Below are 12271 nucleotides of genomic sequence, written 5' to 3'. Positions count from 1 at the left end.
CGTCTGATTCCCTGCCTCTGATTCCCCGCCTCTGATTCCCCATCCGTGATTCACAACCTCTGATGCCCCACCTCTGATTCCCCATATCTGATTCCCTGCCTCTCTTTCCCCGCCTCTGATTCCCCAGCTCTGATTCCCCGCCCCTGATTCCCCGCATCTGATTCCCCGCCTCTGATTCCCCGCCTCTAATTCCCTGCCTCTGATTCCCCGCCTCTGAATCCGCGCCTCTGATTCCCCGCCTATGTTTACCCACCTCTGTTTACCCACCTGTTTCCCCGCCTCTGATTCCCCACCTCAGATTCCCTGCCTCAGATTCCCCGCCTCTGATTCTCCGCCTCTGATTCCCCGCCTCTGATTCCCCACCTCTGATTCCCCACTTCTGATTCCCCGCCTCTGATTCCCCGCCTCTGATTCCCCGCCTCTGATTCCCCGCCTCTTATTCCCCACCTCTGATTCACTGCCTCCCTTTCCGCTCAACTTTCCTGGCCTACTTTTCCCCACATATCTTTCCCCGCCTCTGATTTCCCGCCTCTGATTCCACGCCTCTGATTCCCCGCCTATGTTTACCCGCCTCTGTTTACTTGCCTGTTTTCCCGCCTCTGATTCCCCACCACAGATTCCCTGCCTCAGATTCCCTGCCTCAGATTCCCTGCATCAGATTCCCTTCATTTGATTCCCTGCGTCTGATTCCCTGCCTCTGATTCCCTGCATCTGATTGCACGCCTCTGATTCCCCGCCTCTGATTCCCCGCCTCTGATTCCCCACCTCTGATTCCCCACTTCTGATTCCCCGCCTCTGATTCCCCGCCTCTGATTCCCCGCCTCTGATTCACCGCATCTGATTCCCCACCTCTGATTCCACGCCTCTGATTACCTGCCTCTGATACCCTGCCTCTCTTTCCCAGCCTCTATTTCCGTGCCTCTTTCTCTGCATCTCGTTTCCAACATCTCATTTCCCCCTTCTGATAACCCGCATCAGATTCCCTGCCTCCGATTCCCTGCCTCAGATTCCCTGCCTCAGATTCCCTGCATCAGATTCCCTTCATCTGATTCCCTGCCTCTGATTCCCCGCCTCTGATTCCCCGCCACTGATTCGCCACCTCTGTCTCTACGCCTCTATTTTGCCTGCACTCTTTCCCCTCCACTCTTTCTGTGCCTCTCTTTCCCTCCCTCAATTTCAACAACTCTGTTTGATCTGTTCTGTGTACCTAATTTTCAACACACAAGTTCCAACCACTATGTTTCGCCCATCTCTTTCGCTGCCTCTATTTATGCAGCTATGTTTACCCGCTTCTGTTTACCCGCCTGTTTCCCCACATCTCTTTCCCCACCTCTGATTCCACGCCTCTGATTCCCCGCCTCTGATTCCCCGCCTCTGATTCCCCGCCTCTGATTCACTGCCTCCCTTTCCGCGCAACTTTCCTGGCCTACGTTTCCCCACATCTCTTTCCCCACCTCTGATTCCACGCCTCAGATTTGCCGCCTCTGATTTCCCGCCTCTGATTCCCTGCCTCTGATTCCCTGCCTCTGATTCCCCACCTCTGATTCCCCCCCTCTGATTCCCCGCCTCTGATTCCCAGCCTCTGATTCCCCACCTCTGATTCCCCGCCTCTGATTCCCTGCCTGTCTTTCCCTGCCTCTATTTCCGTGCCTCTTTCTCTGCATCTCGTTTCCCACATCTCATTTCCCCCTTCTGATAACCAGCATCAGATTCCCTGCCACAGATTCCCTGCCTCAGATTCCCTGCCTCAGATTCCCTGCATCAGATTCCCTTCATCTGATTCCCTGCCTCTGATTCCCCGCCTCTGATTCCCCACCTCTGATTCCCTGCCTCAGATTCCCTGCCTCTGATTCCCTGCCTCTGATTCCCTGCCTCTGATTTCCTGCATCTGATTGCCCGCCTCTGATTCTCCGCCTCTGATTCCCCGCCTCTGATTCCCCGCCTCTGATTCGCCGCCTCTGATTCCCCGCCTCTGATTTCCCACCTCTGATTCCCTGCCTCTGATAACCTGCCTCTGAATCCCTGCCTCTGATTCCCGGCCTCTGAGTCCCCACCTCTGATTCCCCGTGTCCGATTCCGCACCCATGTTTCACCACCTCTGTTGCTCTGCTTCTGATTTCCCGGCTCAGATTCACCGGCTCTGATTCCGCACATCTGATTCCACGCCTCTCTTTCTGTGTCTCTGATTCCCCACCTCTGATTCCACGCCTCTGATTACCCGCCTCTGATACCCTGCCTCTCTTTCCCTGCCTCTATTTCCGTGCCTCTTTCTCTGCATCTCGTTTCCCACATCTCATTTCCCCCTTCTGATAACCCGCATCAGATTCCCTGCCACAGATTCCTTGCCTCAGATACCCTGCCTCAGATTCCCTGCATCAGATTCCCTTCATCTGATTCCCTGCCTCTGATTCCCCGCGGCTGATTCCCTGCCTCTGATTCCCCGCCTCTGTTTACCCGACTGTTTCCCCGCCTCTGATTCACCACCTCATATTCGCCATCTCAGGTTCCCTGCCTCTGATTCCCTGCCTCTGATTCCCTGCCTCTGATTCCCTGCATCTGATTGCCCGCCTCTGATACCCTGCCTCTGATTCCCCGCCTCTGATTCCCCGCCTCTGATTCCCAGCCTCTGATTTCCCACCTCTGATTCCCCACTTCTGATTACCCGCCTCTGATTCCCCGTCTCTGATTCCACGCCTCTGATTCCCCGCCTCTGATTCCGCGCCTCTGATTCCCCGCCTCTGATACCCCGCCTCTGATTCCCCGCCTCTGATTCCCTGCATCTGATTCCCCGCCTCAGATTCCCCGCCTCTGATTCCCCGACTCTGATTCCCCGCCTCTGATTCCCCGCCTCTGATTCCCCGCCTCTGATTCCCCGCCTATGTTTACCCGCCTCTGTTTACCCGCCTGTTTTCCCGCCTCTGATTGCCCACCTCAGATTCCCTGCCTCAGATTCCCTGCCTCAGATTCCCTGCCTCTGATTCCCTGCCTCTGATTCCCTGCATCTGATTGCCCGCCTCTGATTACCTGCCTCTGATTCCCCGCCTCTGATTCCCCACCTCTGATTCCCCACTTCTGATTCCCCGCCTCTGATTCCCCGCGTCTGATTCTCCGCCTCTGATTCACCTCCTCTGATTCCCCGCCTCTGATTCCCCGCCTCTGATTCCCCACCTCTGATTGCCCCGCCTCTGATTCACTGATTCTGATTCCCCGGCTCTGATTCCCCACCTCTGATTCCCCACTTCTGATTCCCCACCTCTGATTCCCCGCCTCTGATTGCACGCCTCTGATTCCCCGCCTCTGATTCCCCGCCTCTGATTCCCCGCCTCTGATTCCCCTCCTCTGATACCCCGCCTCTGATTCCCCACCTCTGGTTCCCCGCATCTGATTCCCCGCCTCTGATTCCCCGCCTCTGATTCCCTGCCTCTGATTCCCCACCTCTGATTTCGCGCCTCTGATTCCCCGCCTATGTTTACCCGCCTCTGTTTACCCACCTGTTTCCCCGCCTCTGATTCCCCACCTCAGATTCCCTGCCTCAGATTCCTTGCCTCTGATTCCCTGCCGCTGATTCCCTGCCTCTGATTCCCTGCATCTGATTGCCCGCCTCTGATTCTCCGCCTCTGATTCCCCGCCTCTGATCCCCAACCTCTGATTCCCCGCTTCTGATTCCCTGCCTCTGATTCCCCGCCTCTGATTCAGCGCCTCTGATTCCCCGCCTCTGATTCCCCACCTCTGATTCAATGCCTCCCTTTCCGCTCAACTTTCCTGGCCTACTTTTCCCCACATATCTTTCCCCGCCTCTGATTTCCCGCCTCTGATTCCACGCCTCTGAATCCCCGCCTATGTTTACCCGCCTCTGTTTAACCGCCTGTTTTCCCGCCTCTGATTCCCCACCACAGATTCCCTGCCTCAGATTCCCTGCCTCAGATTCCCTGCATCAGATTCCCTTCATTTGATTCCCTGCGTCTGGTTCCCTGCCTCTGATTCCCTGCCTCTGATTCCCTGCATCTGATTGCCCGCCTCTGATTCCCCGCCTCTGATTCCCCACCTCTGATTCCCCACTTCTGATTCCCCGCCTCTGATTCCCCGCCTCTGATTCCCCGCCTCTGATTCACCGCCTCTGATTCCCCGCCTCTGATTCCCCGCCTCTGATTCCCCACTTCTGATTGCCTGCCTCTGATTCCACGCCTCTGATTCCCCGCCTCTGATTCCACACCTCTGATTCCCCACTTCTGATTCCCCACCTCTGATTCCCCGCCTCTGATTCCACACCTCTGATTCCCCACCTCTGATTCCCCACTTCTGATTCCCCACCTCTGATTCTCCGCCTCTGATACCCTGCCTCTGATAACTTTTTACTGATTCCCTGCCTCAGATTCCCTGCCTCCGATTCCCTGCCTCAGATTCCCTGCCTCAGTTTCCCTGCATTAGATTCCCTTCATCTGATTCCCTGCCTCTGATTCCCCGCCTCTGATTCCCCGCATCTGATTCCCCACCTCTGTCTCTACGCCTCTATTTTGCCTGCACTCTTTCCCCTCCACTCTTTCCGTGCCTCTCTTTCCCTCCCTCAATTTCAACAACTCTGTTTGATCTGTTCTGTGTAACTAATTTTCAACACAAAAGTTCCAACCACTATGTTTCGCCCATCTCTTTCGCTGCATCTATTGATGCAGCTATGTTTACCCGCTTCTGTTTACCCGCCTGTTTCCCCACATCTCTTTCCCCACCTCTGATTCCACGCCTCTGATTCCCCGCCTCTGATTCCCCGCCTCTGATTCCCCGCCTCTGATTCCCCGCCTCTGATTCACAGCCTCCCTTTCCGAGCAACTTTCCTGGCCTACGTTTCCCCACATCTCTTTCCCCACCTCTGATTCCACGCCTCAGATTCGCCGCCTCTGATTTCCTGCCTCTGATTCCCTGCCTCTGATTCCCCGTCTCTGATTCCCCACCTCTGATTCCCCCCTCTGATTTCCCGCCTCTGATTCCCCGCCTGGGATTCCACGCCTCTGATTACCCGCCTCTGATACCCTGCCTCTCTTTCCCTGCCTCTATTTCCGTGCCTCTTTCTCTGCATCTCGTTTCCCACATCTCATTTCCCCCTTCTGATAACCCGCATCAGATTCCCTGCCACAGATTCCCTGCCTCAGATTCCCTGCCTCAGATTCCCTGCATCAGATTCCCTTCATCTGATTCCCTGCCTCTGATTCCCCGCCTCTGATTCCCTGCATCTGATTCCCAGCCTCTGTTTACCCGCCTGTTTCCCCGCCTCTGATTCACCACCTCATATTCGCCACCTCAGGTTCCCTGCCTCTGATTCCCTGCCTCTGATTCCCTGCATCTGATTGCCCGCCTCTGATACCCTGCCTCTGATTCCCCGCCTCTGATTCCCCGCCTCTGATTCCCCGCCTCTGATTTCCCACCTCTGATTCCCCACTTCTGATTCCCCGCCTCTGATTCCCCGTCTGTGATTCCACGCCTCTGATTCCCCGCCTCTGATTCCGCGCCTCTGATTCCCCGCCTCTAATACCCCGCCTCTGATTCCCCGCCTCTGATTCCCTGCATCTGATTCCCCGCCTCAGATTCCCCGCCTCTGATTCCCCGACTCTGATTCCCCGCCTCTGATTCCCCGACTCTGATTCCCCGCCTCTGATTCCCCGCCTCTGATTCCCCGCCTATGTTTACCCGCCTCTGTTTACCCGCCTGTTTTCCCGCCTCTGATTGCCCACCTCAGATTCCCTGCCTCAGATTCCCTGCCTCAGATTCCCTGCCTCTGATTCCCTGCCTCTGATTCCCGGCATCTGATTGCCCGCCTCTGATTACCTGCCTCTGATTCCCCGCCTCTGATTCCCCACCTCTGATTCCCCACTTCTGATTCCCCGCCTCTGATTCCCCGCGTCTGATTCCCCGCCTCTGATTCACCGCCTCTGATTCCCCGCCTCTGATTCCCCGCCTCTGATTCCCCACCTCTGATTGCCCCGCCTCTGATTCGCTGATTCTGATTCCCCGCCTCTGATTCCCCACCTCTGATTCCCCACTTCTGATTCCCCGACTCTGATTCCCCGCATCTGATTCCACGCCTCTGATTCCCCTCCTCTGATACCCCGCCTATGATTCCCCACCTCTGATTCCCCGCATCTGATTCCCCGCCTCTGATTCCCCGCCTCTGATTCCCTTCCTCTGATTCCCCGCCTCTGATTCCGCGCCTCTGATTCCCCGCCTATGTTTACCCACCTCTGTTTACCCACCTGTTTCCCCGCCTCTGATTCCCCACCTCAGATTCCCTGCCTCAGATTCCCCGCCTCTGATTCTCCGCCTCTGATTCCCCGCCTCTGATTCCCCACCTCTGATTCCCCACTTCTGATTCCCCGCCTCTGATTCCCCGCCTCTGATTCCCCGCCTCTGTTTCCCCGCCTCTGATTCCCCACCTCTGATTCACTGCCTCCCTTTCCGCTCAACTTTCCGGCCTACTTTTCCCCACATATCTTTCCCCGCCTCTGATTTCCCGCCTCTGATTCCACGCCTCTGATTCCCCGCCTATGTTTACCCGCCTCTGTTTACCCGCCTATTTTCCCGCCTCTGATTCCCCACCACAGATTCCCTGCCTCAGATTCCCTGCCTCAGATTCCCTGCCTCAGATTCCCTGCATCAGATTCCCTTCATTTGATTCTCTGCGTCTGATTCCCTGCCTCTGATTCCCTGCATCTGATTGCCTGCCTCTGATTCCCCGCCTCTGATTCCCCGCCTCTGATTCCCCACCTCTGATTCCCCCCTTCTGATTCCACGCCTCTGATTCCCCGCCTCTGATTCCCCGCCTGTGATTCACCGCCTCTGATTCCCCGCCTCTGATTCCCCGCCTCTGATTCCCCACTTCTGATTGCCCGCCTCTGATTCCACGCCTCTGATTCCCCGCCTCTGATTCCCCACCTCTGATTCCCCACTTCTGATTCCCCACCTCTGATTCCCCGTCTCTGATTCCACGCCTCTGATTCACCACCTCTGATTCCCCACTTCTGATTCCCCACCTCTGATTCTCCGCCTCTGATACCCTGCCTCTGATAACTTTTTACTGATTCCCTGCCTCAGATTCCCTGCCTCCGATTCCCTGCCTCAGATTCCCTGCCTCAGATTCCCTGCATCAGATTCCCTTCATCTGATTCCCTGCCTCTGATTCCCCGCCTCTGATTCCCCGCCTCTGATTCCCCACCTCTGTCTCTACGCCTCTATTTTGCCTGCACTCTTTCCCCTCCACTCTTTCCGTGCCTCTCTTTCCCTCCCTCAATTTCAACAACTCTGTTTGATCTGTTCTGTGTAACTAATTTTCAACACAAAAGTTCCAACCACTATGTTTCGCCCATCTCTTTCGCTGCATCTATTGATGCAGCTATGTTTACCCGCTTCTGTTTACCCGCCTGTTTCCCCACATCTCTTTCCCCACCTCTGATTCCACGCCTCTGATTCCCCGCCTCTGATTCCCCGCCTCTGATTCCCCGCCTCTGATTCCCCGCCTCTGATTCACAGCCTCCCTTTCCGAGCAACTTTCCTGGCCTACGTTTCCCCACATCTCTTTCCCCACCTCTGATTCCACGCCTCAGATTCGCCGCCTCTGATTTCCTGCCTCTGATTCCCTGCCTCTGATTCCCCGTCTCTGATTCCCCACCTCTGATTCCCCCCTCTGATTTCCCGCCTCTGATTCCCCGCCTGGGATTCCACGCCTCTGATTACCCGCCTCTGATACCCTGCCTCTCTTTCCCTGCCTCTATTTCCGTGCCTCTTTCTCTGCATCTCGTTTCCCACATCTCATTTCCCCCTTCTGATAACCCGCATCAGATTCCCTGCCACAGATTCCCTGCCTCAGATTCCCTGCCTCAGATTCCCTGCATCAGATTCCCTTCATCTGATTCCCTGCCTCTGATTCCCCGCCTCTGATTCCCTGCATCTGATTCCCAGCCTCTGTTTACCCGCCTGTTTCCCCGCCTCTGATTCACCACCTCATATTCGCCACCTCAGGTTCCCTGCCTCTGATTCCCTGCCTCTGATTCCCTGCATCTGATTGCCCGCCTCTGATACCCTGCCTCTGATTCCCCGCCTCTGATTCCCCGCCTCTGATTCCCCGCCTCTGATTTCCCACCTCTGATTCCCCACTTCTGATTCCCCGCCTCTGATTCCCCGTCTGTGATTCCACGCCTCTGATTCCCCGCCTCTGATTCCGCGCCTCTGATTCCCCGCCTCTAATACCCCGCCTCTGATTCCCCGCCTCTGATTCCCTGCATCTGATTCCCCGCCTCAGATTCCCCGCCTCTGATTCCCCGACTCTGATTCCCCGCCTCTGATTCCCCGACTCTGATTCCCCGCCTCTGATTCCCCGCCTCTGATTCCCCGCCTATGTTTACCCGCCTCTGTTTACCCGCCTGTTTTCCCGCCTCTGATTGCCCACCTCAGATTCCCTGCCTCAGATTCCCTGCCTCAGATTCCCTGCCTCTGATTCCCTGCCTCTGATTCCCGGCATCTGATTGCCCGCCTCTGATTACCTGCCTCTGATTCCCCGCCTCTGATTCCCCACCTCTGATTCCCCACTTCTGATTCCCCGCCTCTGATTCCCCGCGTCTGATTCCCCGCCTCTGATTCACCGCCTCTGATTCCCCGCCTCTGATTCCCCGCCTCTGATTCCCCACCTCTGATTGCCCCGCCTCTGATTCGCTGATTCTGATTCCCCGCCTCTGATTCCCCACCTCTGATTCCCCACTTCTGATTCCCCGACTCTGATTCCCCGCATCTGATTCCACGCCTCTGATTCCCCTCCTCTGATACCCCGCCTATGATTCCCCACCTCTGATTCCCCGCATCTGATTCCCCGCCTCTGATTCCCCGCCTCTGATTCCCTTCCTCTGATTCCCCGCCTCTGATTCCGCGCCTCTGATTCCCCGCCTATGTTTACCCACCTCTGTTTACCCACCTGTTTCCCCGCCTCTGATTCCCCACCTCAGATTCCCTGCCTCAGATTCCCCGCCTCTGATTCTCCGCCTCTGATTCCCCGCCTCTGATTCCCCACCTCTGATTCCCCACTTCTGATTCCCCGCCTCTGATTCCCCGCCTCTGATTCCCCGCCTCTGTTTCCCCGCCTCTGATTCCCCACCTCTGATTCACTGCCTCCCTTTCCGCTCAACTTTCCGGCCTACTTTTCCCCACATATCTTTCCCCGCCTCTGATTTCCCGCCTCTGATTCCACGCCTCTGATTCCCCGCCTATGTTTACCCGCCTCTGTTTACCCGCCTATTTTCCCGCCTCTGATTCCCCACCACAGATTCCCTGCCTCAGATTCCCTGCCTCAGATTCCCTGCCTCAGATTCCCTGCATCAGATTCCCTTCATTTGATTCTCTGCGTCTGATTCCCTGCCTCTGATTCCCTGCATCTGATTGCCTGCCTCTGATTCCCCGCCTCTGATTCCCCGCCTCTGATTCCCCACCTCTGATTCCCCCCTTCTGATTCCACGCCTCTGATTCCCCGCCTCTGATTCCCCGCCTGTGATTCACCGCCTCTGATTCCCCGCCTCTGATTCCCCGCCTCTGATTCCCCACTTCTGATTGCCCGCCTCTGATTCCACGCCTCTGATTCCCCGCCTCTGATTCCCCACCTCTGATTCCCCACTTCTGATTCCCCACCTCTGATTCCCCGTCTCTGATTCCACGCCTCTGATTCACCACCTCTGATTCCCCACTTCTGATTCCCCACCTCTGATTCTCCGCCTCTGATACCCTGCCTCTGATAACTTTTTACTGATTCCCTGCCTCAGATTCCCTGCCTCCGATTCCCTGCCTCAGATTCCCTGCCTCAGATTCCCTGCATCAGATTCCCTTCATCTGATTCCCTGCCTCTGATTCCCCGCCTCTGATTCCCCGCCTCTGATTCCCCACCTCTGTCTCTACGCCTCTATTTTGCCTGCACTCTTTCTGTGCCTCTCTTTCCCTCCCTCAATTTCAACAACTCTGTTTGATCTGTTCTGTGTACCTAATTTTCAACACACAAGTTCCAACCACTATGTTTCGCCCATCTCTTTCGCTGCCTCTATTTATGCAGCTATGTTTACCCGCTTCTGTTTACCCGCCTGTTTCCCCACATCTCTTTCCCCACCTCTGATTCCACGCCTCTGATTCCCCGCCTCTGATTCCCCGCCTCTGATTCCCCACCTCTGATTGACCGCCTCCCTTTCCGCGCAACTTTTCTGGCCTACGTTTCCCCACATCTCTTTCCCCACCTCTGATTCCACGCCTCAGATTTGCCGCCTCTGATTTCCTGCCTCTGATTCCCTGCCTCTGATTCCCTGCCTCTGATTCCCCACCTCTGATTCCCCCCTCTGATTCCCCGCCTCTGATTCCCAGCCTCTGATTCCCCACCTCTGATTCCCCGCCTCTGATTCCCTGCCTCTCTTTCCCTACCTCTATTTCCGTGCCTCTTTCTCTGCATCTCGTTTCCCACATCTCATTTCCCCCTTCTGATAACCCGCATCAGATTCCCTGCCACAGATTCCCTGCCTCAGATTCCCTGCCTCAGATTCCCTGCATCAGATTCCCTTCATCTGATTCCCTGCCTCTGATTCCACGCCTCTGATTCCCCACCTCTGATTCCCCGCCTCTGTTTACCCGCCTGATTCCCCGCCTCTGATTCACCACCTCATATTCGCCACCTCAGGTTCCCTGCCTCTGATTCCCTGCCTCTGATTCCCTGCCTCTGATTGAATGCATATGATTGCCCGCCTCTGATACCCTGCCTCTGATTCCCCGCCTCTGATTCCCCGCCTCTGATTCCCCGCGTCTGATTTCCCACCTCTGATTCCCCACTTCTGATTCCCCGCCTCTGATTCCCCGTCTCTGATTCCACGCCTCTGATTCCCCGCCTCTGATTCAGCGCCTCTGATTCCCCGCCTCTGATACCCCGCCTCTGATTCCCCGCCTCTGATTCCCTGCATCTGATTCCCCGCCTCAGATTCCCCGCCTCTGATTCCCCGACTCTGATTCCCTGCATCTGATTCCCCGCCTCAGATTCCCCGCCTCTGATTCCCCGACTCTGATTCCCCGCCTCTGATTCCCCGCCTCTGATTCCCTGCCTCTGATTCCCTGCCTCTGATTCCCTGCATATGATTGCCCGCCTCTGATACCCTGCCTCTGATTCCCCGCCTCTGATTCCCCGCCTCTGATTCCCCGCGTCTGATTTCCCACCTCTGATTCCCCACTTCTGATTCCCCGCCTCTGATTCCCCGTCTCTGATTCCACGCCTCTGATTCCCCGCCTCTGATTCAGCGCCTCTGATTCCACGCCTCTGATACCCCGCCTCTGATTCCCCGCCTCTGATTCCCTGCATCTGATTCCCCACCTCAGATTCCCCGCCTCTGATTCCCCGACTCTGATTCCCCGCCTCTGATTCCCCGCCTCTGATTCCCTGCCTCTGATTCCCCGCCTATGATTCCCCGCCTATGTTTACCCGCCTGTTTTCCCGCCTCTGATTGCCCACCTCAGATTCCCTGCCTCAGATTCCCTGCCTCAGATTCCCTGCCTCTGATTCCCTGCCTCTGATTCCCTGCATCTGATTGCCCGCCTCCGATTACCTGCCTCTGATTCCCCGCCTCTGATTCCCCACCTCTGATTCCCCACTTCTGATTCCCCGCCTCTGATTCCCCGCGTCTGATTCCCCGCCTCTGATTCACCGCCTCTGATTCCCCGCCTCTGATTCCCCGCCTCTGATTCCCCACCTCTGATTGCCCCGCCTCTGATTCGCTGATTCTGATTCCCCGCCTCTGATTCACCGCCTCTGATTCCCCGCCTCTGATTCCCCGCCTCTGATTCCCCACTTCTGATTGCCTGCCTCTGATTCCACGCCTCTGATTCCCCGCCTCTGATTCCACACCTCTGATTCCCCACTTCTGATTCCCCACCTCTGATTCCCCGCCTCTGATTCCACACCTCTGATTCCCCACCTCTGATTCCCCACTTCTGATTCCCCACCTCTGATTCTCCGCCTCTGATACCCTGCCTCTGATAACTTTTAACTGATTCCCTGCCTCAGATTCCCTGCCTCCGATTCCCTGCCTCAGATTCCCTGCCTCAGTTTCCCTGCATTAGATTCCCTTCATCTGATTCCCTGCCTCTGATTCCCCGCCTCTGATTCCCCGCATCTGATTCCCCACCTCTGTCTCTACGCCTCTATTTTGCCTGCACTCTTTCCCCTCCACTCTTTCCGTGCCTCTCTTTCCCTCCCTCAATTTCAACAACTCTGTTTGAT

The sequence above is a fragment of the Narcine bancroftii genome, chromosome 6 (genome assembly GCF_036971445.1).
Source record: "Narcine bancroftii isolate sNarBan1 chromosome 6, sNarBan1.hap1, whole genome shotgun sequence".
Classification (NCBI taxonomy): Eukaryota; Metazoa; Chordata; class Chondrichthyes; order Torpediniformes; family Narcinidae; genus Narcine; species Narcine bancroftii.
This window is presented reverse-complemented; position numbering follows the sequence as displayed.